This window comes from Falco peregrinus, chromosome 9, assembly GCF_023634155.1.
Source record: "Falco peregrinus isolate bFalPer1 chromosome 9, bFalPer1.pri, whole genome shotgun sequence".
NCBI lineage: Eukaryota > Metazoa > Chordata > Aves > Falconiformes > Falconidae > Falco > Falco peregrinus.
In genome coordinates this window covers 10,193,631-10,220,229 of record NC_073729.1, presented here as the reverse complement: position 1 = coordinate 10,220,229, position 26,599 = coordinate 10,193,631, and the positions used below count along the sequence as shown (strand labels likewise).

The 26,599-nt window shown below is 38.4% G+C and overlaps 1 long non-coding RNA gene across 16 annotated transcripts in view; it reads right to left on the bottom strand.

Annotated features, from left to right (window-relative positions):
• Nucleotides 1-26,599, bottom strand: part of LOC106112084 (uncharacterized) — a 316,631-nt gene that overhangs the window by 208,907 nt on the left and 81,125 nt on the right. For all 16 annotated transcript variants that reach the window (XR_008748682.1, XR_008748679.1, XR_008748677.1 and 13 more), the window contains 4 exons: nucleotides 11,130-11,265; nucleotides 7,524-7,692; nucleotides 5,311-5,380; nucleotides 3,004-4,309 (listed from right to left, as the gene is read on the bottom strand). This is a non-coding gene — a long non-coding RNA (uncharacterized LOC106112084). The remainder of the gene's footprint in view (nucleotides 1-3,003; nucleotides 4,310-5,310; nucleotides 5,381-7,523; nucleotides 7,693-11,129; nucleotides 11,266-26,599) is intronic.

Below are 26,599 nucleotides of genomic sequence, written 5' to 3'. Positions count from 1 at the left end.
TCTAATTAAGTTTCTTAGCATAAGTGCCATTTGTAGAATCAGAAAAGGAAACACTTAAAAAGACTGCATTTGCCAGGCTCCCTCTCCCCAAGGCAACTATGCATCTAGAGGTGAAGCTACATAAAGGAAAAGGACCTGGAGGTGCTGGTTGGCAGCCGGCTGACCATGACCAGCAGTGTGCCCAGGTGGCCAAGGCCGCCAACAGCGTCCTGGCTTGGACCCAAAACAGCGTGGCCAGCAGGACCAGGGCAGTGATCGTCCCCTGCATTCGGCACTGGTGAGGCCGCCCCTCAAATCCTGTGTTCAGCTTTGGGCCACTCACTTCAGGAGGGACGAAGAGGGGCTGGAGCGTGTCCAGAGAAGGGTGACGAGGCTGGGGAAGGGTCTGGAGCACAGCTCTTATGAGGAGCTGCTGAGGGAACTGGTTGTGTAGCCTGGAGAAAATGAGGCCCGGGGGAGACCTTACTCTCTACAACTGCCTGAAAAGGCCTGTAGGGAGGTGGGGGTTGGCCCCTCCTCCCAAGTAACAACTTGTAGAACAAGAGGAAACGGCTTCAAGTTGCAGCAGGAGAGGTTTAGGTTGGATATTAGGAAAAAAATCTTCGCTGAAAGGGTTGTAAAGCACTGGAACAGGCTGCCTGGGGAAGTGGTTGAATCACCATCCCTGGAGGTATTTAAAAGACGTGTAGCTGTGGCGCTTAGGGACATGGTTTAGTGGTGGACTTGGCAGTGTTATGTTAGTGGTTGGACTCAATAATGTTAAGGGTCTTTTCCAACTTAAATGATTCTATGATTCCATATCTGCCCATCTCCTAAATATTTCCTTGAGTTCTCACTAGCAAGCTCAATTGGAAAATGTCCGCAGGGAACAGAAAGTGGGTTTTGTCACTCAGAAATGTCCAAGTTGTTTATTTTAAAAATCTTCAGTTCGGTATGTCGTGCTTTTAAAGTCCTTTACTGATCATCCATAGAAGTTTATAAGAGTATTCACATTATTTTTTTCATTTCGTGCTAATTGCTATGCTTCAGTTTTGTACAGAAGTGCCTGACATAATGATGCCATTGTTCAGAGTAAGGATTTCATTTGAAAAAGCTGTATGTACTGAGGAAGAGGCATATTACCAAAACCTAGATAAAATGAAATGTGAATTCCATTGTTGATATCTATTTTTCTACAATCCAAAACATTATTATATCTGCAATTCTCAAATTATTTCAGAAAAAGTGCCAACATCATAAAATACAGGAAACAATAATGAGAAGCCCTGTTGCCTCTGTGGTGGCACCTTAAATTATTTTTGATGAACAAGGCAGTCTTCCAAAATTTCCTTTTCAGAAATCCAAGCCAGTACTCAGATTGAATAAAATACACTTGGCTCAGTGGCAGGCAGTTGCAGTCTGGGGGGAAAAATAAGCCTTCAGTTTCCCTTCCCTTTCCCAAGACACTTTCGCTTAATAGCACAAACCCACAGGACCCAGACTGTTAGCTCACAAAGCCATATGCTTTTTAATAATCTGTGGGAACCATATGAGTATTTAACTAAATGCTATTCTACTTTAGTCAGCTTCCTAGTCCCAGATTTCTTTAGCTTTTCCTTCATTAATATATTTAAATCTAAGCAGCTTTCCCTTTCTTTCTTGTCTTTACTTAGCAGTTTAGTAGTTTGAAGGACAGACAGCTGAATGTCTTGTAACTGATTTTTCTTTTTAAAAGAGCCACCAATAAGTTTATGTTTATTCACTGAGAATAAAATAAGCTTGTGTTGTTCATGTCAAACAAACAAGAACAAGAAAGGGCACATACTACATTTTATTTCTATCTTTGCCATAAGAAAGAGAAGCCAGTATTTTAGTGCCTCATTTACCTCTGAAAGGATGGCAGTAAACTTTATTACTGTGACATTTTGTATGTTCCTTAACTTGAATTGCTTGTCATTCCCTGTTCTTCCCGTTTACAGCATTGGTAATCAGCACAGGGGCATGTGAGCCAAAAAATTACAAAATAGCCACTCAAAATACAGAATACTAATTCTTTAAAATTTATATTTACAGTTCTTTAAAACTTCATAGCTCTCCACTGGCTTTTTTAGACAGTAGCTTGCTTCTACATCACTTTTTGAAGCAAATCACCAGCAGGAAGAGTAAGCTATTTTGCTGTACCACTGCCCTGCAACATCCACATGAGCTGACATTCTGATTCACAGGAGTACAAGTTTCCAGTGCAGATCAACCACATCAATGGGACAGCAAAGGAGGTATACTTTGCAACATGCGCTAGAAACATAAATAAGTAAATGATATGATTTACCTCAATCTTTACTGTTCCTCTACCATTGTGACCTTGGTGTAATCATTAGATAATGAATTACAAGTTGTTGCATTCACTGTGTTTTGTTTCTTACTACCTGGTGACATTCAAATAAATTACGTTTTCCTTCATCTCACAAAGATTATATCCTGACTTTGTCCTTCATTTTTCTCCACATTGGTAAACTGCTAACATACTTGGAAACAGAGCTTATCTGCTCAGCCCTACATACCTCTAAAATTATAGCTGAAAAAATCTGAAAACAAAACTAAACAAAAAATGCCATGGTTTTGTCTACAAATAAGCATAGACTGATCTACAGTGATGAATGTATGAAATAAGATGTGCATCAAGACCAATGATTCACAAGTCAACAGAAGATGGCAAACATATACACCTTTTGAAACTGTATAAACTGGTTCAGTTCACCCAGCTACAGTTTCAGTTATACGCCATTCTATGGATCTGATCAAAGAGTAGAAAAGGATGAATTCTAAAAGCTTAGGGAAAAGCATAAGTAATATCTTGGATTATTCAGTTTGTGAAGAAGAAAAGTGTCAGAACTAAGTGGCTAAACTGCTTTCTCGGGTGAAACAACAAACCCATTTGTAGCATTAGCAAGATTTAAATATAAATAATATTTCTTTGAATGATATACTGAGTTACAGCAAGCAGTGGTAAATAACAGTACTTACTCCTCCAGAACTGTCCAGATGTGCGCTCCACACACCTAGGTTTCTTCCCTGTATTATCCTCTGTGTTCAGACAGGCCCATGGGCTATATCCTAAGATGTCAGCAACATGCAGGTAACTAAGCTGCCACATCAAATTTGAATATTTGCATTTCTTAGCACTGCCAGGAGCAAAATGAAAGGTTCCTGATTAGAGTAATACAGTGAAACTACACCAAGGTAAGACTGAAGGGACATTAACAGGTGTACAAGCAAGAAGGCGTAATCTGTCTCAGAAAAGGGCATGTTTCATCACTATCAACAAAATCACACATAACCAGATGACTCCTTTACACTTCCAAAATAATACTGAACAACCCTAGCAGGAACAACCATGTAAATGGCTTCCTGTTATGACTGTGACAGAAATGCATGTCATATATAGAATTTGGGACAGAAGCATTTCTAAATCCAATGGAAGGATGAAGATATACACTGTTTTTAAATATATCCCAAAAACTAGAAATGGCTGAGAACACAAAAACAAAATTCAGGGTTTTCAGAAAAGCTTTTTCATAGCTCTGTGGTTTCCTTGTACAAATTTACTGCACATAGGACCATATTCCAGACCTATCGCTTTGTTGTAATCTTCATCCAGCAAACAAGCAATAAATTCCAGTTCATGAAAATGGTAAGAAACAGTGCTCCTTTTGACCAGCTAGCTGTGTTCAACTACAGTTAGCACTGAAAAAAATCAAGTTGTGTCATCAGTAAAATATATTATAAAACCTTATCTGTTCCCACAGAATTAATTCAACAATAATTGTATTTGATTCTCATCCAATTCTATAAGATTTTTCCAGAGGCATTTAAAAGAAGTGTAATTATAATTTAGGATTAACTATAAATTTTAAGGAGAGGAAGGAAGGAGAATTCATGTTACCATGAAATAAAATAGAAATGTTATACCAAGAAAATAAATGAGTCTGAAATAATGCAGACAGAAAAGGCACATGTGCTTTTCCATTTTTCTCTGGTAATTGGTTGGTAACTTGGGAACTTTCTTCATTTCATTCATGCCAATTATTCTAAAATTTCTGCTGCCATTACTGACCATGAGCAGGGAGCTAGCTGGTGTGTCCAGACTGTCAACAGCTCACAGTAGCACGTTTCTAGAAAACAATTTCTAATACTTAATTTGAGTCTGGCTGCTATTTAGTTTGATAAGGAAATCTTCCCACTTAACTTGGTCTTATTTTATCTTCTCCAAGGAGCTAGGCATATGTGAATCTTTCTAGGTCTTGTATCTTCTTTAATAAGGAATGAGTCTCTATGGGGGAAAGAAACAGCATGAATTAGACAGGGACAAGAATAGGAAGAAATCCAAAGCCACTAGAAATTTGAAATTCAGAATAAAAATATCTCAGTTTGTATAGCTATATATCAAAAGGACATGTATAATTTGAAAGTCAGCTCATCATTAGATCTGTATTATACAATGAAGCATAAGCTTATTTTTATATAAAACACAGAGTATTGGTCCTTTTCCTCACAGATCACCAGAACTGAAAGATGTCTGGTTCAATTATTTCTCCAAGATTTTCTGCAGATATTTCATAATCCATAAATGTCACTTACCAAACTGCAATTACATCGCCTCTTTGCCAGCATCAGCATTTGTCCTTATCAGCATCTTCTTTTCTGTCCCTCTCCAATTCTTTTTTCTTTTCCCCACTTTCTGTCTCTTATTCCTTATTAACCCATGAGACAGCAAGAGTGAATGCACAGAAAGCACGATGATACACTGTCACTTACATAAAAATTTTGCAAAGAGCTTTCCAGCTAAGCAACTGAAGTGGTTAAGTACCACTTTGAAAAGACATTAGGTTCCCAGCTGTCCATGTCACCCCTTTGCAAGGAATTACTGCCCCACACCAAAGCATAGCAGGGTACATGCATGCAACCCTGCTCCCCAAGTTCACCCTATAGCATATTAGTGCCAACCTAGCATAAACTGTAATACTAAGCTGTGAATGAGAGTGGCAGAGGCACTGGCACACAACTCACGCTTCTGAGGCAGGAACTTCTAGCAAGGACTGGAGTGTAGAAAGGTGACAGCAGAACTCCTAAGTGCTCCCACTAAATCACCCAAGTCCATCTGTCAAAGTCCCCAAATTGCCAAGTATGTCTCCAAAATGCTAGTGCAGGGTTTGGTAACAGAAGAGCCAACAACCATGACACACAAAGAAAGCTTCTCTTTAGAGTAGTTAGCTCATGCTGACACTGTGACTGCTACCAGCACAAAAGAAAGCTTTGAGCTAACTCTGGTACCTTTACAGGACAATGCACTGAAAGGCCTGAATGCCACCGTCCACTGAGATTTCAGTTCCTCACTGCCTACCTGAAAAACAAAGAAAGTTCATAAAATCACTGTGTGTTTTTGCCAGAATAAAATAGCCCTAGTGTACTAGGAAATACAGCTTTATGTGTCAACATTTCTTAATGAAGTGTTCTAATGTGCACTGTGGAGACACAACTTTCAGTCTCATTCCTGTGAGGAGAGGGGGCACCTGTCAATCTCAGTGACAAGCCATTCAAAATTTTAAGCATTGCTCTGACACCAATCCCTTCTATGAGGTTTCACCAACAACTGCTTCAGCTTTTTCCTGGTAAAAAGTGAGGAATTCTCCCATAAGAAGGAATATGGGCTAGTAGGAAGTACATGCCAGAGTAATTACGTTATTTGATAGGTCTTGAGAAAACAGCAACTCTTTTCTGACTAGTTTTATAATACATCACACTTTGAACTCTCCATATGCAGAGGGACCCAGGGGCATCACTGCTGGTAGTATTTTCTCGTAGTGGCAAAAACATATGTACAGCAACCATAAAGAAGTCAAAACAAGATAAACTGTAGGGCTACATTGGAAGTTGTAACAAATTAGGACCCAAAGACCACAAGCCAGTGAGAGTCAAAAGCTTCTGAGTGTCATACGAGCCTGAAAGTTTAGTGAAGTACTGTCAAGTCTAAGCCCTCCTCTCACATTCTCTGAAGATTTCCTAAGAATACAATTTGACTGGTTTACTGAGTCTCTACTTTTCAGTGCATACTACAATGCACGTTCAATTTAGATCAGCTACCTTCTTTGTTCTCCCTCTGGGACTATTAAGGATGTGCCAGTGGCTTCAAAATATTGCTTAAAAGACTTAAAGTAAATTCCTGGTCAAATATTAAGCTCCATTCATCTTCCTGTGTTTTTTAAGCAAAAGAGGGTTCTGGAAATATCATTTGGGAGACATAATAAAGACCATGCAAGCAATAACAGAGTTGATAAATCATTTATGAAAAAAGTAAAGGGAGAACATTCCCAATGCCAATGCAAGAAGCATTTCCACTAACATATGAAGCATAATAAAAACACTCCATTTTAAAAAGGACAATTAGATAACTGCCATACCCAAGCATGCGCTGAAGTGGGAAGACGTGAATTATGACAGAAAGCAAGCAATCCAGTTGTCATTCAGCCAGTTTCCTTAAGAGGCGAACTTCTCAGTGAGAAAATAGGAGTATACTTATCTGATACGATACAACTCAGTGAATGAACTCGGGCTTCTTGAGAGACAGCCTCAAACGTTATTGCAAAGACTAATGTACTTTATGAAATAACAAACCGTGTACTTGTAGTCTTTCATCAAATGAGTAGACTGCTGTTCATCAAATGAGTAGACTGCTGTTCATCTACAAATACTGTCTACCAATAGCAATCGGGAGACATGGGTTGTTATTTTTATTTTCAGAATTTCCTTTATCAATGAAGCATTTTTTCCACAGAAACTAAACAGAGTAATGACAGTGTCATAGGAATCTCATTCTTATGAGGCTCAGGTCTTGCAGTCTCAGATGGTATGCTTTAGCACACTCACACCTATTTCACCAGTCTTGCAAGTTCAGTCCTATGAATGATCCCAGCCCATGGTGTTACGAGGTCACATTAACTCCAGATAAAAGAACTGGCCTTTAAAAAGTTTTGGCTGCTTTCAGTTACAAAACGAAGCTTTCCAGGTTAAAACGTTACCACAAAAATTGAAGTGTTGTTACCATCTTTGAAACTTGTGCTCAGTGGACATTCAGGAATGAATTAATTGCAGGCTCAGCATCAATTCCTGACACCAACCAAGGAAAGACTCCATACAAATAACATTGGCAATATGTAGTAACAGCTACCTGATTTCCACGGACAATGTTACATGAATGGAACCCTTCCTGCCTTTATGTATGTGCTAAATGGTGATTTTTACCAAACACAAATCCTCTGTTGAGTACATTTAGGTTTGCATTATTTAAGAATCATTAAAATTCACTGAACTTTACGCAATTAGTCATGACATTGTATAATTATTTGCCCTTTGTCTTACCCACTGTCAGCCATTCCAAATTTGCACATATTGAAACATTCAAATAAATCGCAAGTGTATATGTAAATTTAAAGCAATTAAAGGGATTTTGTTTGACCTTCACTACTTCATAAAACAGGTTAACTCACCTAAGAAAACCACAGGAATCAGATGGCAATCTAGAATTGGGATTAGCACTTTGCTCATGTGTTCAAGTTCTGATGTTTGTTAGTAACAAGCTTGATCCAAGGTCTGCTTAAACCAACAAAAAGAATGTCTTCTTCCTTTAGAAGCATTTTGGATCTGACTTTACATTATCTGCGAAGAAAGAACAAGCCCATTTCTTACTTTAAAAAAGAAAAAACTATCTCTAAGCCAAACAAAATAGAGCAGTCCTCTACATTTATCAGTGAGAATTAACTTGACAGAAAGACATTAAGGATTTTATTAACAAAACAACTGTGATAACAAGATTGAACCAACAGCAGTGCTAGAAATCCTTCTACAATTATTTCCTGTAACGTGAATATCTGCATTGTACAACCATAAGGTCTGTTGACTGTCTGAATTGCTCAAAACTGAGCCTTGTTCCAGAAAAAAAAACCTCCCAGGAACCTAGTACAGAATCAGGGAAAAGATCACACAAACAGATGACCTCTTTCCTGCTTACAATTCATAATTTAGTTAGTGTCAAACAGCAAACCAGACTTAAATAATATTCTTCTTATGAAGATCAAACAAATGAGGAAGTATAATTAGTAAAACTATAATTATCAGTGCAATGTTCCCATTACAGCTATAAAGGGAAAGTGTCTGTAGAATAAAGTTTCATTTCCTTTCTTCCAGGATAACCTACCACTCCAAAAAATGACAAAACCATGAATAATGCAGGATTTCACTTGCTTTATGTAAAAAAGGTCCCTGCATGTAAATTTCAGATGAATCCCACAGTCACTGAAAAATCGACTCATTTGGTTTCAGAATAGTAAATGGAGAAAATAATACTTTCCTTTTAGATGACTGCACTGTATGCCTATTTTGCATCCTGTTGAACACTCAGTGAAGAATTAACTGGCATAAACATCTCAGCCCCTTACCCTCAAGGTGCAAACAGCACTGCTAAGAGCCTTCTTCATTTTCAATTCCGCTATTTTATTCAATAAGCATACTTGCATTGACAAGATTGCCAAAAATTAGACAGCAAAACATTAAATAATAAACGAGGATAATTAGATCACATTTGAATACCACTTTTTGTAACTCCAGTGAGAGGAAAGGAATGGAGTGACAAGGTCTCTGATGCTTTTGTCCCTGAATCTAATTCTATTAAGTCATTTACTTGCTTTTGAACAGCCACCAAAAGGTAAGATGGAAGAGCATCCCACATGATGCAAAATTACCATAGTTTTACATTTGTCTTGGAAGAGAGTTTTACAGCACACACCAGGGAAAGCAGCAGAGAACTTGGTACCACATCCTGGTGTCTGTTTACAGCAATCACTAAACCAGACCAGGTCCGAGAATGATCTACTCTACACCGTCTCTGACAGCAGGTCTGGGCAGGTACAGCAGAGGCAAGCACAGAAGCCTGCCCAGTCAGGATACAGTATTTTTGCTGATGAATTCTTCAGTTCACATCTCTGCAGGACTTTACATTAAAAACAGGCATCCTGTGATGTGCCTTAGCTATTAAACCACTATGCAAAAGGTGGATGCAACTGGCAATATGAGAAGCTAAAGAATATTACGTGTCATCCGTGCAGTCCTAAGGAGTTAACCCTCATCTGACCACAGAAACCCTTGCAGGTTTTCTTCAGGATTAAGGCTGCATCATTCTCTTAGTCACAATGGAGATCTGTCTTCTCCATGTCTACAACTCAAGCTGATTCCAGCCATGTCCAACAGCCCTTACTTCCACCCCTAAAACCAGTCTTGCTTACAAATAGATGAGCCTTGTCACATCTGTTAATTCTAAGTGTGTTCAGGAGTACAATGTTGTTTGCAGACAGTCTGAATCAGTCTTAGCAACTAAAACCTAAACTTTTTTTAGCAACCTAGCATTGGTGATACAACCTCATATCTGTTGATGTAGCATTGGGATGCACACAGGATCCAAGATAACATGTATTTTAGCAGCACAGAGAGGCATTAGTTCAGTCATACTCTTAATTCCTATGGTTCCAGTTACTGCAGTTTAAGTTTTTCTTTACAACATTTAAAAATATCTGGATTTCGGACAAAATTTGAGTTTTCACAATCAAAATTTTAATTTCTTTTCCAAATATCTGTGCTCACATGAACATAAAGAGTCATTAAACATCTGAAATAGTTTCCTAGCCATGGGATTCTTTGATATAAAGTCTACTGTCTGCATCTTGAGACAAAAATGATACACAAATTTCATTCACAGGAGAGCATCTGAGAAGGCATCCCATCAGTGTGTTTTAACACAGGTCTCCAGCTGAGAAGGAGTAAAACCTAGACTATATTCATGGGCTTTCTTACTTGGAACTAAGCCATTCTACTCTGGAATGTAAATCCTCAGGTAGCATATCAAAGTGAGTATTTTGCTGGTTGCAAATTGACCACAAAGACCATTATGATAAATGGCTACGTCAGGTGAATGGCAAGTTGTAACAACAATCAACAGCACTTGTAAAGTTTGTATTTGTTGTTTAAAACCAAACAGAAGAAAAACTGTCTCCTGGCTGAGGACAGGGGCACCTGAAAGAAGGTCAAAGAATACTTTAATAAGTTAAGATGAAGGGCTCTCAACACCTTAATCTTCCTACCTGTGACGCTTTTGCATGAGGGGAGGAATTACAGGGGATTCCAGCACATGTGTATCAAGTACACAAGCCGTTTCACAGTCAGTATTTTATCTGCATCACAGACTTCTTCAAAATTCTAACATAGAGGTAACAAAGAAATGGTGGCTGCCAAGGAGAGCTTCCTGTTGTATACTGTCTGCAGCTGCCCATTTCTGCATCATCCTCTACTCATTGTCAAACGTTAATAGCCACCAAGCCATGGATAAAATAGAACTACTGAAAATTATCAACATATAGAAAGGTTCTAGACGCACTAAAATGCAGAAAAAGACCATTTAGGGGGAAAACACACAACATCCATTATCTTGTTTCTGTCACTTTTCCTTGTATGTGCTTAAAAGAAAAAAAAGTCATGCAGAGGCACACATGCCGGATATTTTTTCCTATAAACACATCAGGCAGTCTCCAGAGCATAAATGGACCGTTACTCCATTTCACCCATAGAGCTAAACAAAAAGGCCAGGTGCTTATGGATTTGACTCACTGAACTCAAAAAACTGCAGTGAGTCATATGTTCCCTGCACTCACTGTCAGGTTGTCATAGTAATGATTTCTCCCCGTCGTTTTTCACTTTACAACATGACTCCATGGGATGGACTGTACTTAGCTCAGCACGGGTAAGTGTGTGTATGTATATAGATATATAGATATATTAGGCAAGGGAATGGCATTGCAACTTTTGCTTTTCCCCTCACTCCATTAAAAAGCATCCCTCCATTCAAATGGCAGCCTGTGAGAATAGTAGTAGTGTTCCTAAATGAAGTGAGGCAGCTACTATAGGCACATAAGCTGGCCCAAAGCAAAAGAGAAAACCCAGTTTACAGGGCCACAACCAACTCACACACCTCCAAGGAAGGTAAAATACCTAATTTATTCTCAGGTATGTTCTTACATACTCCAAAGTATAGGTGACTTGCTACTTACCTTTAGGCATAATTTCATGATTCTCTTCAGTCTTCTGGAGGAGGCATATCACCTTCACGAACTGCTGAGGATGGTGGTAGCTGGTACAGTTGCACCTTCACTGTGGTACAGGGTCTTGCGTTAGTTCACTTGTTAACTGAAAGGAAAACAGTGATACAGAGTCAAGATATTTTCTAGCATCACATTTTTCTTTACCCTGTACAGAGAGACTTAGAAGCAGCATGCAGACGCTCCTTGCAGAAGCCACAGTTACAGCATTAGCCCTTTCAGGCATTGTCAGACCTGGTTTAGCTCCTAACTTTCTCAACTTAGAAGTGCCCAGGCCGAAGTTACTCATCTTAAGGTATGTATCCTGGGCATAACTGTGCTTCAGAAAAAAAGGAACTTCAGGTAAATTTGCCTGGAGCCAGTGTCTGAATGAAGGAAAGCACTTAACTAACACAAATTCTCTCAGTGATCAGCAGCATACAATTCTTCTGTGGGTTCCTACATGTGAAGCTGACCAGGTTTAACACTAAAGTTCCACAGTGTTCACAGGTGTTTTTCTTTAAGACTGAGCATTTATTATGGTACTCATACAAAAAGTTTCACCTGCCCATTTAAAATAAATAAATAAACAAAGCATTATATTTTCTTTCACTAACTCTACTTGCTTTTAACCAAAACAGTTGTGAAAGTACTGTGTCAGAGAAGAAAACATCAGAGCAAAGTTAGAGAAACATAAGGAAAATGGGTTTAGTTACTGAAAGACAGAATCATACATTTCAGGAAATGAAAGGCCCTTCTGGGTCATATAGCTTATATCCCTGGAAAACAGGATGGTTGCTGCATGGTCTCTAAATGTTTTTTCATTGATTTTTAAAATATTATTATTATTTTTAATACTCTAGAGAGACGGCATCTCATCAAACCACCTATGATAAATTCCTCTTTGTCCACTTAATTTTCTGCAGAGCTGGAAACCATTTCTCAGCGTCTGCAAACTTTCCATTCATTTATAATGATATCTTTAAAATAATTTAAATAAAGTTCCTTTCTTTTCTGATTTTAAAGTATGTTCTGACTTCAATACTACAGTGGAAGCTGCGCCGAGTGGCTTTCACATTTCCCACAGGAGTATTTGTGATCTGGAGTTCATGGACTGTGCTGCAGTTTGATACAATAAACTTTGGAACATGCTTTTCAGAAGGACGAGCAATCACAGACTTACTTATTCAAGCATATTACTGAAACCAATTAATCCCAAAGTTACTTATGTAATTTTACATGACCATTTTCAAAATATTAGTTTGGAGTTTCCCTGTCATCCTCATTAAAAAATGCTTCCATAAATACCACATGTTGCAGACGTTGCAAAATTTAAAGAGTCTAAAGGCAGTATCCAAAGCCATTTTCAGATTTGGCTGTTCTGAAAGATTTAGAAGCTGCATACTGGCAGTTTACTTCACAAGTCATCACTGGTTCATAAACTGAAAGCTACAGTTTCATAGTCACCTACAGTCAGCAATTAATCCAGCATAACGATGACAACTATTACTAATAATGGTACCAGAAGTGGTAAAAATAGAAAAGGTGTCATTAGCAGGTTAAAGTAATCTATTCGGGCAGTAGAACACAGCTGCTGCCAAGTTTCTACCCTTAAGCAACCAAGTTTGAAATTTAGAGACTAAATGTAACTTTTAGATGTCTACATATTAAATTGTTATTGCATAAAGACAATAAATCAGGTTCTGCAATCCATCAGAATTTTCAGTGGAATTCACTGTAAATAAAATCAACCATTATTAATAAATTTAAAATTGGTAATATGCAGAAGGTCTAGAATAAAAAAAAAAAAGCACAAGAAAAGAAAATACCACTGAATTATTCAAACTTACAGACTGAGTTGGTCATATTATGCTACGCTTTCTTAACATATAATACGAAAATCTTTGCCTCTAGCTATTAAATCAGGAGATACCATCTCCAGGATCTTGAGACGTCTCCTGCCATTCTAGTAACACAGTTGTTAACTAGAGTTACAAGAATCTTCCGACATTACTAAATCTTTGTGGATCTGGATCTCCAATACACATCACAAAATAGACAGCAAATACAGACAGACTTTACTTAAAAGTCTTCAGGAATAGAAAGGAAAAAAAAAACCAAAACCCACACACATACAGTTTACCACTTAGGTGCTTAAAAAACCACATCAGTTGCCTCTAAGAAAATCTGCTTAGAAAAGATTAAAGTATCAAGCTGTTTCTTAAACCAGACTTGAGAGAGGAGATGGAGCATCTGCCGTGCTTTGAGTGTTGCAGTCATTTTGCAGCACACCTCAACACCACTTGGTTCTTCCAATGACAGGAATGCAAGTGTCCTAAACCAATTCATGTGATCGAACCACCCTCACGGTGGCTACAATATTACTGAACAAGGTAATCTGGACACCAGATGAAAGCACAAACAAGAAGTAAACGTTTCCATTTCTAAGTCTGGGAAACTCAAGTGTGATGGGGAAAATTACTGAACACCAACGTGATGGGCTTTCTGTTCTGTTCGGAGATGTGCTCCCAGCAGATAGCAGTGTCTGAAGCAAGTAGTTTAAATTACAGCTTCATATTTTTGCTTATGAAGGACTTCATCTTTTTGGCCACATATTTCAAGCATTACTGTAAACTGAGTGCATATGCAAACGGTCTTAGAAACATTCTGACAGACTTCAGAGGGAAAAAAACCCAACTTGTAGGTGTGCATTTATTGTATTTCAACATGCAAGTCGTATTGGTTTCTTTAATTGCTTATTTGCTTGAGGAACTTTTACTCAGTTTTGAAAATATTTGTGGGCTTCACGAATATTGCAGATCGCATGTCTGTAGCCCCCAGTGCAAAGCGTTCCTTCTCTGTTGACTGAAATTACTTTTTCTTTTCTTCCTACATTATTCAAACATCATAATTTAAACCTTACAAAACCTGGCACACTATTAAGACTCAGAAACAGTAAATGATGACCCAAAATGTTTTTGAGACATAAACCCCTGAAGGTAACTATTTCACATAAAGCCCCATATCCCAAATTTCAGGAGTAATTATTTTTGTCATTTTTGACAGGCATTATGAATCTGAGTTAATTATATAAGGAATGTCTGCACACAGAGTAACAGCTCAAAGGAAATGTATCTTTTTGATAAAGTTTGCCATGCATTTTTGATGCTGAAACACAGGGCCAGGTTGGGAAACTAAGCTAAATATACCAAGAAGATTAATTATATAATATTACCTACACTGGTTAATATGTTTAAAAGACTGGCTTGTAACACAGAGTCATGAGAAAAGTGACCTGTCTGATTGTCAACAGTACTACAATCAGTACTGGTATCTTAATAAACATATGGCCTGCCGTCCCAGAGAAACTCAGGAACAACTGACAGTATTTATCAGCTTCAGGGGTGGCAAAACATCACAGTTTTCTTTGAGAAAGGATGCAAGTCTCCAAAATTCCTTCCGCCAGAACATAAGTATAGCAACCGCTCTGACATACAGGAAATGAAGATTTATTCATACCTGTGTATTTAGACATCCTTCCATAGTAAAAGCATATGATGGCTAAGACTGTTCAAATAAGCATTTACAACAATTTCAGAAATCAGACATTGTCTCAAACTGTTCCATCAGTACATAATATTTTGTCTTGGACAAACATTTCAAGATCTGATTCCTTACAGCAAGCAGAGAATCCTACTTGAAACTGAGTAACTTAAGTGCAGTTACATTAAATTATTTATCAATCCTCACAGCAAATGTTTATTTTAGCAAGTATTTTAATTAGGTCCCATTTTAATTTATTTAGCAACTAACTCAGCTAACTGGTTTGGGGAGTTTGCCTGACCCTTTCCAAATATGCTGGAACTTTATGGTAAATTATAAATGCTTGAGTCTTCCAACAAAAGTTTGTGGAAACCACGTTAACTTTTACAAGCATATTAGTCAGATTAAGATCACAAACTCTGAGACGAAATATTAGATGCCCTAGATGGATCCAAAATGATGAAGCATCAAGGCTCATAGAGGTTCAGTGCCATCTATATGAGATAAAGATGGGGTGTTTAAGAGCCCAAGTACAAAACACCAGAAATGACAGAACAGATTCAGATTAACTTCCTTAACGTGAGACACTCAATACCAGCCCAACTGTGCAAGCCATGGTTACGTTCCACTATCCACAGAGATGTCACTGCCAGGTTTTAGATGTCCAGAATGTATAGGAAATAGCCTGAACTTTGAACTAATCATTGCTTTAAATTGTTCAGACTTCAGCAACGCCAGAGAGTGCACCAGTAAACTGCCAGTCCTCTTGCACAATATGAGACTCAAGGTAAATTAGTTCACTATCGTTCTAGATTGATTTATTTTAACTTTCTGCTATTGTACAGTATCTTTCCCTCATTTCCACCTTCCTTAAGCAGGAAATACACAATATTGAATAACGGCCACTAGTCAACCTGAGAGTAAACTAAATTTATTGGCTTCATTAAAACAAAATCCAAAGGTCATTTCTAAGAAATCAATGGAACAGTCAGATAATTTATTTTCTCATTTTTTTGACACTAATGTTTAAAATAAAACTACTCAGACCTTTTCAGGTGATGACCAAGACTTCAGTTGCTGTGACAATGTTAATGTTTCCATAATACAAATGGAACAGTCTCCTGAGTAGGAATCAGAAGGACATGGGGAACTTCAGAACAACATAAAATCATTATGGAATTTTTACATTAAATCCCAATTGCATGGTCCAGTGGCATCTGGTTGTCATAAAGTTTCTTCTGTCTTCTGCAAAAATGATTAGACTGTTACTATATGTCAAAAAGTTCCTACAAGATTGCTTATTTGTATAAAACAAAGTATTATCGATCCAAGTAAATGATTGTTACAAAAGTAATCTTTCAAGTGATGCAAAACAATTGTATTAGGTTACCATCAGAAAAAAACCTGAACATATTTTCTTAAAGTGCAGAATGTTACCAGCTTCTGTAACTTGTAACAGGCATTAAGGTTTTGTCTCTTTTGAATGTTAGAAAATTTACAGGTTTGACTAATTTTGTTCTAATTAGTATTCACTTCAGGGAACAATCTCCTGGATACTGAAGGAATAACAGAACTATTTTTTTAAAACTTTTAATTTCAGTATGTAAAAAAAAAAAAAAACCAAAAAAAAAAAAAACCCCAAACCTCTAACTTTAGACAGTTCATTCCTAAGAACACATACAGAATGTTTTCAAGGCTGTTTTATACTGCTCTGGAACATTTCAAGAATTCCCTAAAAACACTTTAAAATCCTTTCCATAAGAAAGGTCAGGATTTTTCCATGGAAAATAAAACCCCCAGTCTGCATGTAAGATCTTTTTGAAGGGAACATGTAATGTAGTTTCAGCACATACACAGTAACAAGTCAGTCTAGAATCTACCCTGAAATTCCCACAGGATGCTTGCATGTTGGCCATATTTACACGATTTGATGTGTAAAGGCCCAATATATGTTTGAATAACATTTGAGAGTTTTGCTCACAAAGGATGGGGTGCTACACCAGTACATACAGATATATACATGTAAACCTCTAAGCCCTTCGCATGGCTATGAAGAACTAAAAAAAAAAAAAAAAAAAAAAAAAAAAGTGAGACTGAGCATGCAACTGAAGATGGGAGTAAAAGGTACTAACAGAGTCTGCTTGCCTTCTTTTTCAGCCACTGGGGATGAAAATCAGTGTTTACTCATTTCTTTCTCATTGCAGAAAATATAAAACTATTGATCTCAGGAATATACTTCTCATGAAGTAGTAAGCATAGCAGTCTAAGAAACTGCAGAGGGGTACACACACTGATTCTTTAAATTATATGAGTCTTGCTTCATGAACCTGAAAAAGACACCGCAATGAAGTGTGTCTCTCAAACCAGAAACCTTTTTCTAACATTTTCTTCTCCAAAGACAACCTATTAATCCTGGCTGCTGTCAAGAAAGATTCTCTGATTTGTTACTGTTTGCTTTTTCAACAGATATTTCACAAAAAGCTATCTGAAACAGCCCATTGAGCAAGCTTACTCATCAAGATTTTCACGTACCTAAGATCAACTTCTGCTCTCTCAACAGCAGAAGTTAATTATACTGGCTATGTCTCAGTAAAAAGAAATATGTATGTAAAGCAGGACACAAAAAAGGTTATAAGAGACATACAAATATACATATAAATATACTTCAGTGTTGGCTGTTTGCCTTAGTAGCTTCTTTCATAACTGCTGTATTTGTCTTCAGAGCATGAACTTGCAAATTATACTTCGTATCATATGATCTTTCGCTCGCTCCACTTGTATCCATTCCCAACATATAAAAGAATTATCCATGGGATAAAATATTCACTTAAACTCCAGACTAGTGTTCCAAGGCTATTCATGCTGTTTCATTAGCACAATGTAGTTTATGTTTTGCAATAATTCCCTATCAAAATTAAATCAGGACAGCTTTATTTACTTGTCTGCAAAATATGAATGAAACACCATCATGCTGATTACACAGTCTATTCAATGCTCAATACATATGTATGAAATATGGTGAGTACAGTCTTAAACTACCAATAGTAAATGCAGCAATCAGATTTTAAGAAGGTTCTGAATAGGGTGAATCTAGGTTGTCATTTATATTTATTAAATATAAATAACAATACTTTCATTACAGGTCAAGCAAACCTCCCCACTGAATAACTAAATACTGCTGCAGATCAAAATATTTGCTTACCTCCGGCACCTATTGGGACCATTGTCTGAAAAGATTCAAAATTCCCCATTCTTACAGTCCTGCCATGGATACTAATAATTTTGAATGTCAATGATCATTACAGATATGGTTGCTCAAGCCTCTGCAGTCTCACCATGCCTTAAGGCTACATATATCCCCAAAACTGTTACCTGAAGAGCAGCAGAGAACACACCATAAAGTGCTTTAGGAATCCTGGGCGTGGGGTGGGGAGGAATGATAGCTGGGAGTTTGGGGGTTTTGGGTGGGGGGAGATTGCATTTAGTCTGACAGCCAGATTAGCCTGGGGAAATTCCTATGTCTATAGTATGTCACTGTGTATTGCAATATATTTCCTTCTATTGTCTTGCCAGCTTCTCCCCTTTCTGATCACTGGTTTTTAGTTTCCAGGAAAAAATGAAGAAAAGAACAGAACAGAACAGAAAAGAACAGAACAGAACAGAACAGAAAAGAACAGAACAGGACAGAACAGAACAGAACAGAACAGAAAAGAACAGAACAGAACAGAAAAGAACAGAACAGAACAGAAAAGAACAGAAAAGAACAGAAAAGAGAAAAGAAAAGAAAAAAAAAGAGCTTAAAGGATTTTTTCATCAGTCTGTCATATCACTTCAAAAACCCTGAAGATTTCCAACTAATTAATAATCATCTTTACATCTCTGGACCAGTATCAGTCCCCTTTATTACTCCTATACTCCATTTCCGATTTGGCAAATGTTATTGATCAAAGAGGGAACCATCTATACCAACTTGATATAACAAGCATGGAACGGCTTTAAAAAAAATTACTTTCCTCCAATGTATTTCTTTCAATTAGTTCTGTTGCCTCTCCTATTCCACTGATTCTTGCATCTTCATACAGCTAGTTTTATACTAATAAACTTTCCCTGTAAGATCAGCTTCTGCCCTTAACACTGTTGTTTTTTCCAGCCTCTAATGGTGTACTCACAGCAGGTTTAGTGCAGTGGATTTCTTTTCTCCACCTCTCCTTCGGGACTTGCTAATACTTTATTATGAGAGTTGTTTCAATTTCTAAGCTATTTTTGGAATATATGACACATTAAAGTAAGCCAAAGCCTGAACTTAATTGGGAGAATTAATCAAAAAAGAAGAGAATGACTTTTCAGGAATGATGAAAAGCTTTTCTCATTTAAGAGCATAGATCATGCATCTTTAAGGCATCTGGTCAGACACAGAGCAGTGCATATGCAAAAGGCTTCATTGTAGAGATCACTTTAACGACAATGTCAGTATGGAGGTAGGAGGAAATTTAATAAAGCACAGGATTTGAGAGGGAAACACGATTCAGATTAGCAATTCAGGAAGGCCAGTCTTAGAGCCTAGCTTTTAAAATATAACCACCTAGGATTTTCTCAGCATACTTTGCTTGTCATATTACACTAGCACCACAAAATTCACTAGCAGAGCTCAAAGTATTCACCACACTAGCTCTCCTTCAGCAGATATGTTGCTTCAAATGGTAATTTAGTTTCCTGGAGTTAAAGACAAGCTTTTCAGGGAACACCACATAGAAGTCTACAGATTTTCTATTTTGAAAGTTAACAGAGTTTCTAATAGATTGGTATGATCTTGTTACAGACTGTTAAATTTTATTTCCATCCAATACAAGTTCAGCCATTAGAAACAAGCATTATTTATTAGAGAAAATAGCCTCCTCAACACTCATTAGCCTTCTTTTGTCACATACGAAATTTCCTTTTTTAGGTAAATAAAAGCTTCTGGAATAAATCACCAATGGGGAAACTATGGCTTTTGAAGAGTATTGAGGTTTTAAAAAATTTTTTTTAAATCTATAATTTGCAGTTATAAAAACATACAAATGTTTTTAACAAATGGCAAGTAGATTATTTCTGTGCTACAATGGGATTACAATTTCTTTTATTAGGTAATAAAGTGCAGAGGTACCAAAGATTATAGCCCATAAATAAAACTCAAGCTTTGTCTTTGGAGAACAAAGGCTATTACCAGATCATTGAAAAATGCTTTAGTCACTAACTAAAAGCTTTTAATTCACCTGTCAGGCAATACACAAAAGGCTAACCTGATCTCAAATCTCACTGTAAAGGAATGGCTCTCTTCCCTTAGTATTACACAAGCAATGGCACAGAACAGCTCAAGTGTTGCAAAAGGACTGGTTGCAATTCAAAGACTTTGTGAGTACTAGAACAATATTCCAATGTGGTACTAAGAAGCTGGTGCATGAGTTCTCCTTTGAATGAGACGTGAAAAGTTTGTTGTAAGACACATTTTCAACTTTTTTCAGTGCTGTCTTATGTCCCACAAAGGTGCAGATTATACAAATATAGTATGTGTTAACTGCTGTAGAGCACATATTACATTGACTATTAACAATCTTCAGTGTACCATTTAGAAAGAATCCACATACTTCAGATAACAAATCAAAGGTGCAGATTATACAAATATAGTATGTGTTAACTGCTGTAGAGCACATATTACATTGACTATTAACAATCTTCAGTGTACCATTTAGAAAGAATCCACATACTTCAGATAACAAATCAAACCCCATCTCTACCTGTGGTATCCAATCAAACTTTATTGAAGCTGGATAGTTTACTCATCCTTCATTTAAACAGCTGTCAAAAGCAACATAAAAGCATGTTGCCCCACCACCACCCCCCCAATATGTAAAACTACGCAGATGTTTGGATGCTGAGACACCTCCTTGCAGTACTGCATTCAGCTCTGAAGCCCCCAGCATAAGAAGGACATGGACCTGTTGGAGCGAGCCCAGATAAGGCCACAAAGGTGACCAGAGGGCTGGAGCAGCTCTCCCACAAAGACAGGCTGAGAGAGTTGGGGTTGTTCAGCCTGGAGAAGAGAAGGCTCCAGGGAGATCTTATAGCAGCCTCCCAGTACCTAAAGGGGGCTCCAAGAAAGCTGGAGAGGGACTTTTTACAAGGGTATGTAGTGACAGAACAAGGGTGAATGGCTTTAAGCTCCAAAAAGGTACATTTAGATTAAATATTAGGAAAAAATTCTTTACTGTGAGGGTGGCAAGGCACTGGCACAGGCTGCCCAGAGCAGCTGTGGATGCTCCACCCCTGGCAGCGTTCAAGGCCAGGCTGGACGGGGCTGGGGGCAACCTGGGCTGGTGGGAGGGGTCCCTGCCCATGGCAGGGGGGTGGGACTAGGTGATCTTTAAGGTCCCTTCCAATCCAAACCATTCTATGATTCTATGTTATTCAAGGGACTTTTTCTGATGTTCCTAACTACAAGAGAGACATTTTGATTCCGGCCAAATAGTGTAACTGTGAGAGGTAAGACTCTTACTGGCTTAATTCCTTCTGCTTCAATTGCATTTTGATTGCACAAGTTAAAATATCAGGAACTAGTACATAATTCAAATTAAATCAATCAAGAAATTATTAACCCTTTCTGGAAAACTGAGCCAGGTCACTCTTGGCTAGTCATGCAGACTGTATCTGAAATTACTATGTTGAGAAACTTACTCTGAGCAAGCCACTGGACAGATGTACACAATAAGCCAAGCAAGATATGAGCTAGTTTTCACTTTTCAAACTTACTAAATTATTATTCACACAATGCTATTGTTAGTGTCAGAAAATCATGTATTAAGCTTTTTGGCAGAACTCACAAGTTTGCAATGCCAACAGTAACACTGAACCTGTGTAACATGCTATTCTAAGCTCAGCTCATCAATAACACCATCATGAAAAAACTTTATAGTCCTTAGTGTCCGTCTTTTTTCATAACTATTTCAAGCAATTTTAAGGATTACTCATTAAGATTATAAAAAAATATTATTATTCTTCAATACTCCTTGCTCCAGATATTGTAACTTTTTTGTTTTCCACCCCCGCACTGTGCGCTCAGTGATCAATGGCAAGATACAGATACAAAAGAGCATGCCATGCTTCCAGCAGACAACTTAGTGTTTTGGGGCAGCAAGCTCCTGGTCTCTCCAGCTACCTTCTGAAGATCGGGTATTACTGTAGTGACAAGAAAGCTACTGTTCATCATCAGAAATCTAGAGATCCAGTTGGATAGAGGAAGTTTTGGAAGCATTTGCATTTTTGGTTCTGCTTTGAACAAATTAAAAAGGGTAAAATAGCTGTAAGGTATTACCATGCAGAGATCAGGACACACTAAGAGGAGTCTGAGTGACTTGTAAGATGAAACAATGCTTTGAAAGTCAACACTTCTCCTCAAGACAATTCTTGTCTATTTTTTGAAGTTCTTTTGACACCACATGAAATGGGAGTGCTAGAATTTTGGCTTTGCATGCAAGTCAAGTTTCCCAAAAAGTCAGAATTTAAGAGCTGCAACTTAAGTTTTAAGGAATCTAGAATAGTTCACACAGCAAGTTAAGGTGGTTTTGAAGTTCAAAAGAAGGCTGCACTACCTGTTTGGATACTAGACTACTAGCAATCTACATTCAAGAAATGTTCTTTCTTTGGAAGCTTATTTCTGAAAATTTTGCAGAAACCATTCTTAAGAGATCATGAAACCATTAATTGAAACCATTCAATTAGACACCATGTGGTGGCAAATAATTATCATTAGATGAAAGTTATTTTTAGCTTTTCAGATTTACCCCTTAAATATTAAACAAACTGCTCAGAAAAATATAACTTTTTTTTTTTTCTGTTCCTCCTGGCTAGATCCAACTGCATGTTAGTTTTGAAAACTTACAGATGGTACTCAAAACCATCACTTTTCTCCTTTGCTAAAAATCACTCTGTGCTAATGGACAGCATTAGAGTCTCAGAAATAAAATGCCAAAGGAAAAAAACCACTCTGGTATGCTTATATTTTGGAGATGGAAAAAGCAGTGCTGCAAAGTCACAGCTGGACTGAGTGGTGCCAGATGCAATAATATAAAAGCTCACTAAATCTTTTCCCCATATTTTTGATTTACATTTTTCCTAGTCGAGGTGTAGGGTTTTTTCCAGTTATTCCTCCATTTAAAACCGATATTTTTAAACCAAGGAGAGAGTTTTTTTTCACATTATATTTACCTCCGTAGTTCTACTCTCCCTGTTTAGTCTTCTTTAAAAAGGAGAAAACAAAACCACCAACCCTGTTTTGAGCTTCAACTTGAGCTCTCATAGCATCTTTTCTACCTTTGCCTCACAGCAAAAATAGTATTTCAATGGTTTGTTTCATGCTCAGGCTGCCTTCCTTTATTTTAGTGATTCTGTTGCTCAAGTTTAACCAGACTTGCCCTTGTACTTCTTTCAATATGACATATTGTCAAGACATTTATTTGATCATTTCAATTAACAGAAGTATCTATATCCTTTAACCATTTAAAATCCTGTGACAGATCAGCATGTGAGGCCTCTGCAGACATCTTTTTTCCTTAGCTACTATCTCCCTATGTAGCTCGCGGTGCCCCCCAGGGTCAGTGCTGGGTCCAGGCCTGTTCCACTTACTCATCATGACCTGGGTGAAGGGGCAGAGCGTGCCCGCAGCGAGTTTGCTGATGATACAGACCTGGGAGGAGCGGCTGGTTCCCCAGAGGCTGCGCTGCCATTCAGCGGGACCGGGACAGGCTGGAGAGCTGGGCGGAGAGGGACCTCATGAGGTTCAGCAAAGGCAGGGTAAGGGCCTGCACCGACGGAGGGACGACCCCGGGCACCAGCACGGGCTGGGGCTTGACCTGCTGGCGGCAGCTCTGCGGAGAAGGCCCTGGCAGTCCCCGTGGGCAGCAAGTTGCCCCGAGCCAGCGGCGTGCCCTCGCGGCCAGGAGGGCCAGCGGGACCCCGGGGTGCACGAGGAGGCACATGGCCGGCAGGTCGAGGGGGGTGATCCCGCCCCTCTGCTCTGCCCTGGTGAGGCCGCACCTGGGGTGCCGCGTCCAGTGCTGGGCTCCCCAGTTCAGGAGAGACGGGGAACTGCTGGAGAGGGGCCGGCGGAGGGCGGAGAAGATGATGAGGGCACTGGAGCATCTCCCTGATGAGGAAGGGCTGAGGGAGCTGGGCCTGTTCAGCCTGCAGAAGAGAAGGCTGAGGGGGATCTTATGGGTGTCTACAAATATCTCAGGGGCGAGAGTCAAGAGGACCGGGCTAGGCTCTTCTCAGAGGTGCCCTGCGACAGGACAAGGGGCAACGGGCACAAACCGCAACACAGGAAGTTTCTTCAGAATACGAGGAAAATCTTTACCCTGAGGGTGACAGAGCCCTGGCACAGGCTGTCCCTGGAGGCTGTGCAGTCTCCTTCTCTGGAGACATTTAAGACCCATGTGGATGCAATTCTGTGCAACCTGCTCTGAGTGCACCTGCTTTAGCAGGGGGTTGGACTAGATGACCTCCAGAGGTTCCTTCCAACCCTGACCGTTCTATGATTCTGTTGGTTTTTTTGCTGCCACTATGTCCCCCTCATCCTAACATATCTATGCCTGTTGGATTTCATCACCTAACCTTTACCTTCCTCCTTTGAGGGCTCCTTCTGCTCAAGACTTGTCTGCCTCTCTGAGAACACTAGTCAAACTAGACAAAAGACAACACTGCATTGAAATTCTACACAGATTAACTTGTCACCCTGAGATGGATGCTACAAGTCATCTGCACTTCAAATGGAGGGCAGTTGAGGCTGAATTCCCAATAATCCATTTGAAATACATAAAGTGTCAACACGTTTATATGTATTTGTGTGAAGTCGATAAAAAACTGAAAGCCAAATTAGCCCCATCAACAGGAGTGATACCTACTTGCAAAACACTATCATCACTGGAACAACAGCTATGTCTTAGCAATATTGTCATTAAAATCAAGCAAAGATATGCTCCCTGTTTTTCCTCTATCCCTACAACACACATTCTTGCACTTTGTTTTGTATACTGAACGTGCACTCAGTTTTACTGTCCTACCTCCATAATCAATCATTTAATTTCTCCTTCAAATGTAAATATCTCAGAATATCAAGAGAAAAAAAAATCAGTCATCAAAGTAAATCTTAAGCAAACAAGAGGTACCTATTGTATCACCTAATAATGCTTTTAATTGACTTATTTTAGTGCAGATGTTGCTCCTTCAGTTTCCCCTGGTTAGTATTCAGGCAAAAATGCAATAGCCCAAATTCTGAATTTTTCACATTTTAATGAGTAGTCTTTACTAATTCAATATCTTTAAAAAAAGGTAAACTCTTCCTGTGGAATATATTCAGGATCTGACAGAGTATAGATATCGGGGGTGAGGGTGGGGAATCTCTGAAGCAGTAGGAGCTCAAATGTCTCTCTTAAAATGAAGCAGACATGTAGGCTAATCAACCAAATAATAATAGATAGATTAGTGCTTAATAAAAAATAAAAAAATATAACTTTTAATCTTTTACACATGCTCTATCTTGTTATTATGGTGGACCATTAAAGTTCATCAGACTTAAAGCAACTATCAAGAATTACCATTTTTAAGACTGTAAATATGCATTGCACTGGATCCTGTAAATTCTTCTTAATATCTAACTTCATTGTCCTTGGGAGAAACTATTTTTACAAATCCCAAGCAGTATAGCCTCCTAACTAACTACAACAGCCCAATTACCTAGATATATAATCCAGATTTTAGCCTTCAGATTTTTTCATTGAGTTAAAAGTAGTTTGCAATAGTCTAGTCATCTTCTAGCTCCACAAATTTTTTTCAATACAGGATTAGAAACCTGCCAGGCAGCAGGGAATAGATTCCAAAGAGAAAGTCTTTCATGGTCTAGGATTACATAATTCACTAAGTTACAATGGTTTCATGACTCCTTCTGATAGCACCTTATCTTAGAAATAGGACATCAAATTTGTTGGATATCTAGTCTTTGTTCTCATGATAAACTACATATCTAATTTTCACTATTACATCCCTGAGCTAAATAGTAGTATGCTTTACAGAAATCTACTGTACCTTTAAACTCATTTTGGATCATTATTCTTACATAGACTTCCCTCTATTTATCCTCTAGTTCCTGGTAGCGGAATTTCTCATTTATACAGTGGAATCCATAGCTTTCAAGACTGTATTTGTTTTGTATAAAAGGCATCAAACCGGTGCAGTATGGGCCAGTTGCAGTCTCTGGGAACACTGAATCTCATCTTCAGCCTCTTTTCGGCTTTTATTCCTCAAGGCCCCCATCAGTCTCTCAGCAGTTACAGGATGGCAAGTTCACCCATCCAAAGTGCAGGCATCCCCCACGCAGGCTGCAGCTCTAAAGAGGTCATAAAGAACAACTGCATTGTAGTTGTGGGACACCTTCCAGTTACACAGTAGGGAAAGGAATAGGAAATTTGGTCTCTAAGTGGCTCCTTGAGATGCTATATGGCCTTTTCCAGACCCAGCATAAGTTTGTATAGAAAGACTCACAGCTCACCACTTCACAGGCAGCCAAGTCTCGAAACAAAAATTATTCCCCTCTTCTCAATCAGCTTTCCCTTCACTTTAGATACTCGAATTTAAAACAATTGTCCCCTTGTACTTTACTTATTCATATATCCACAAATATCCATCACTTGACAACCATCACTTGACATAACTAACTCTGCAAGATTCAACATAATATGAGAGCAAAATTATACTCTATTGAACAATTATTTCTTCTCATTTTGGATCAGGTATGTAGGCTACAGATTACATTGTTACTTTAAAAATCAAGAGACTACTTTTTTTCAAGGTCAATTGGAAAACCAAAA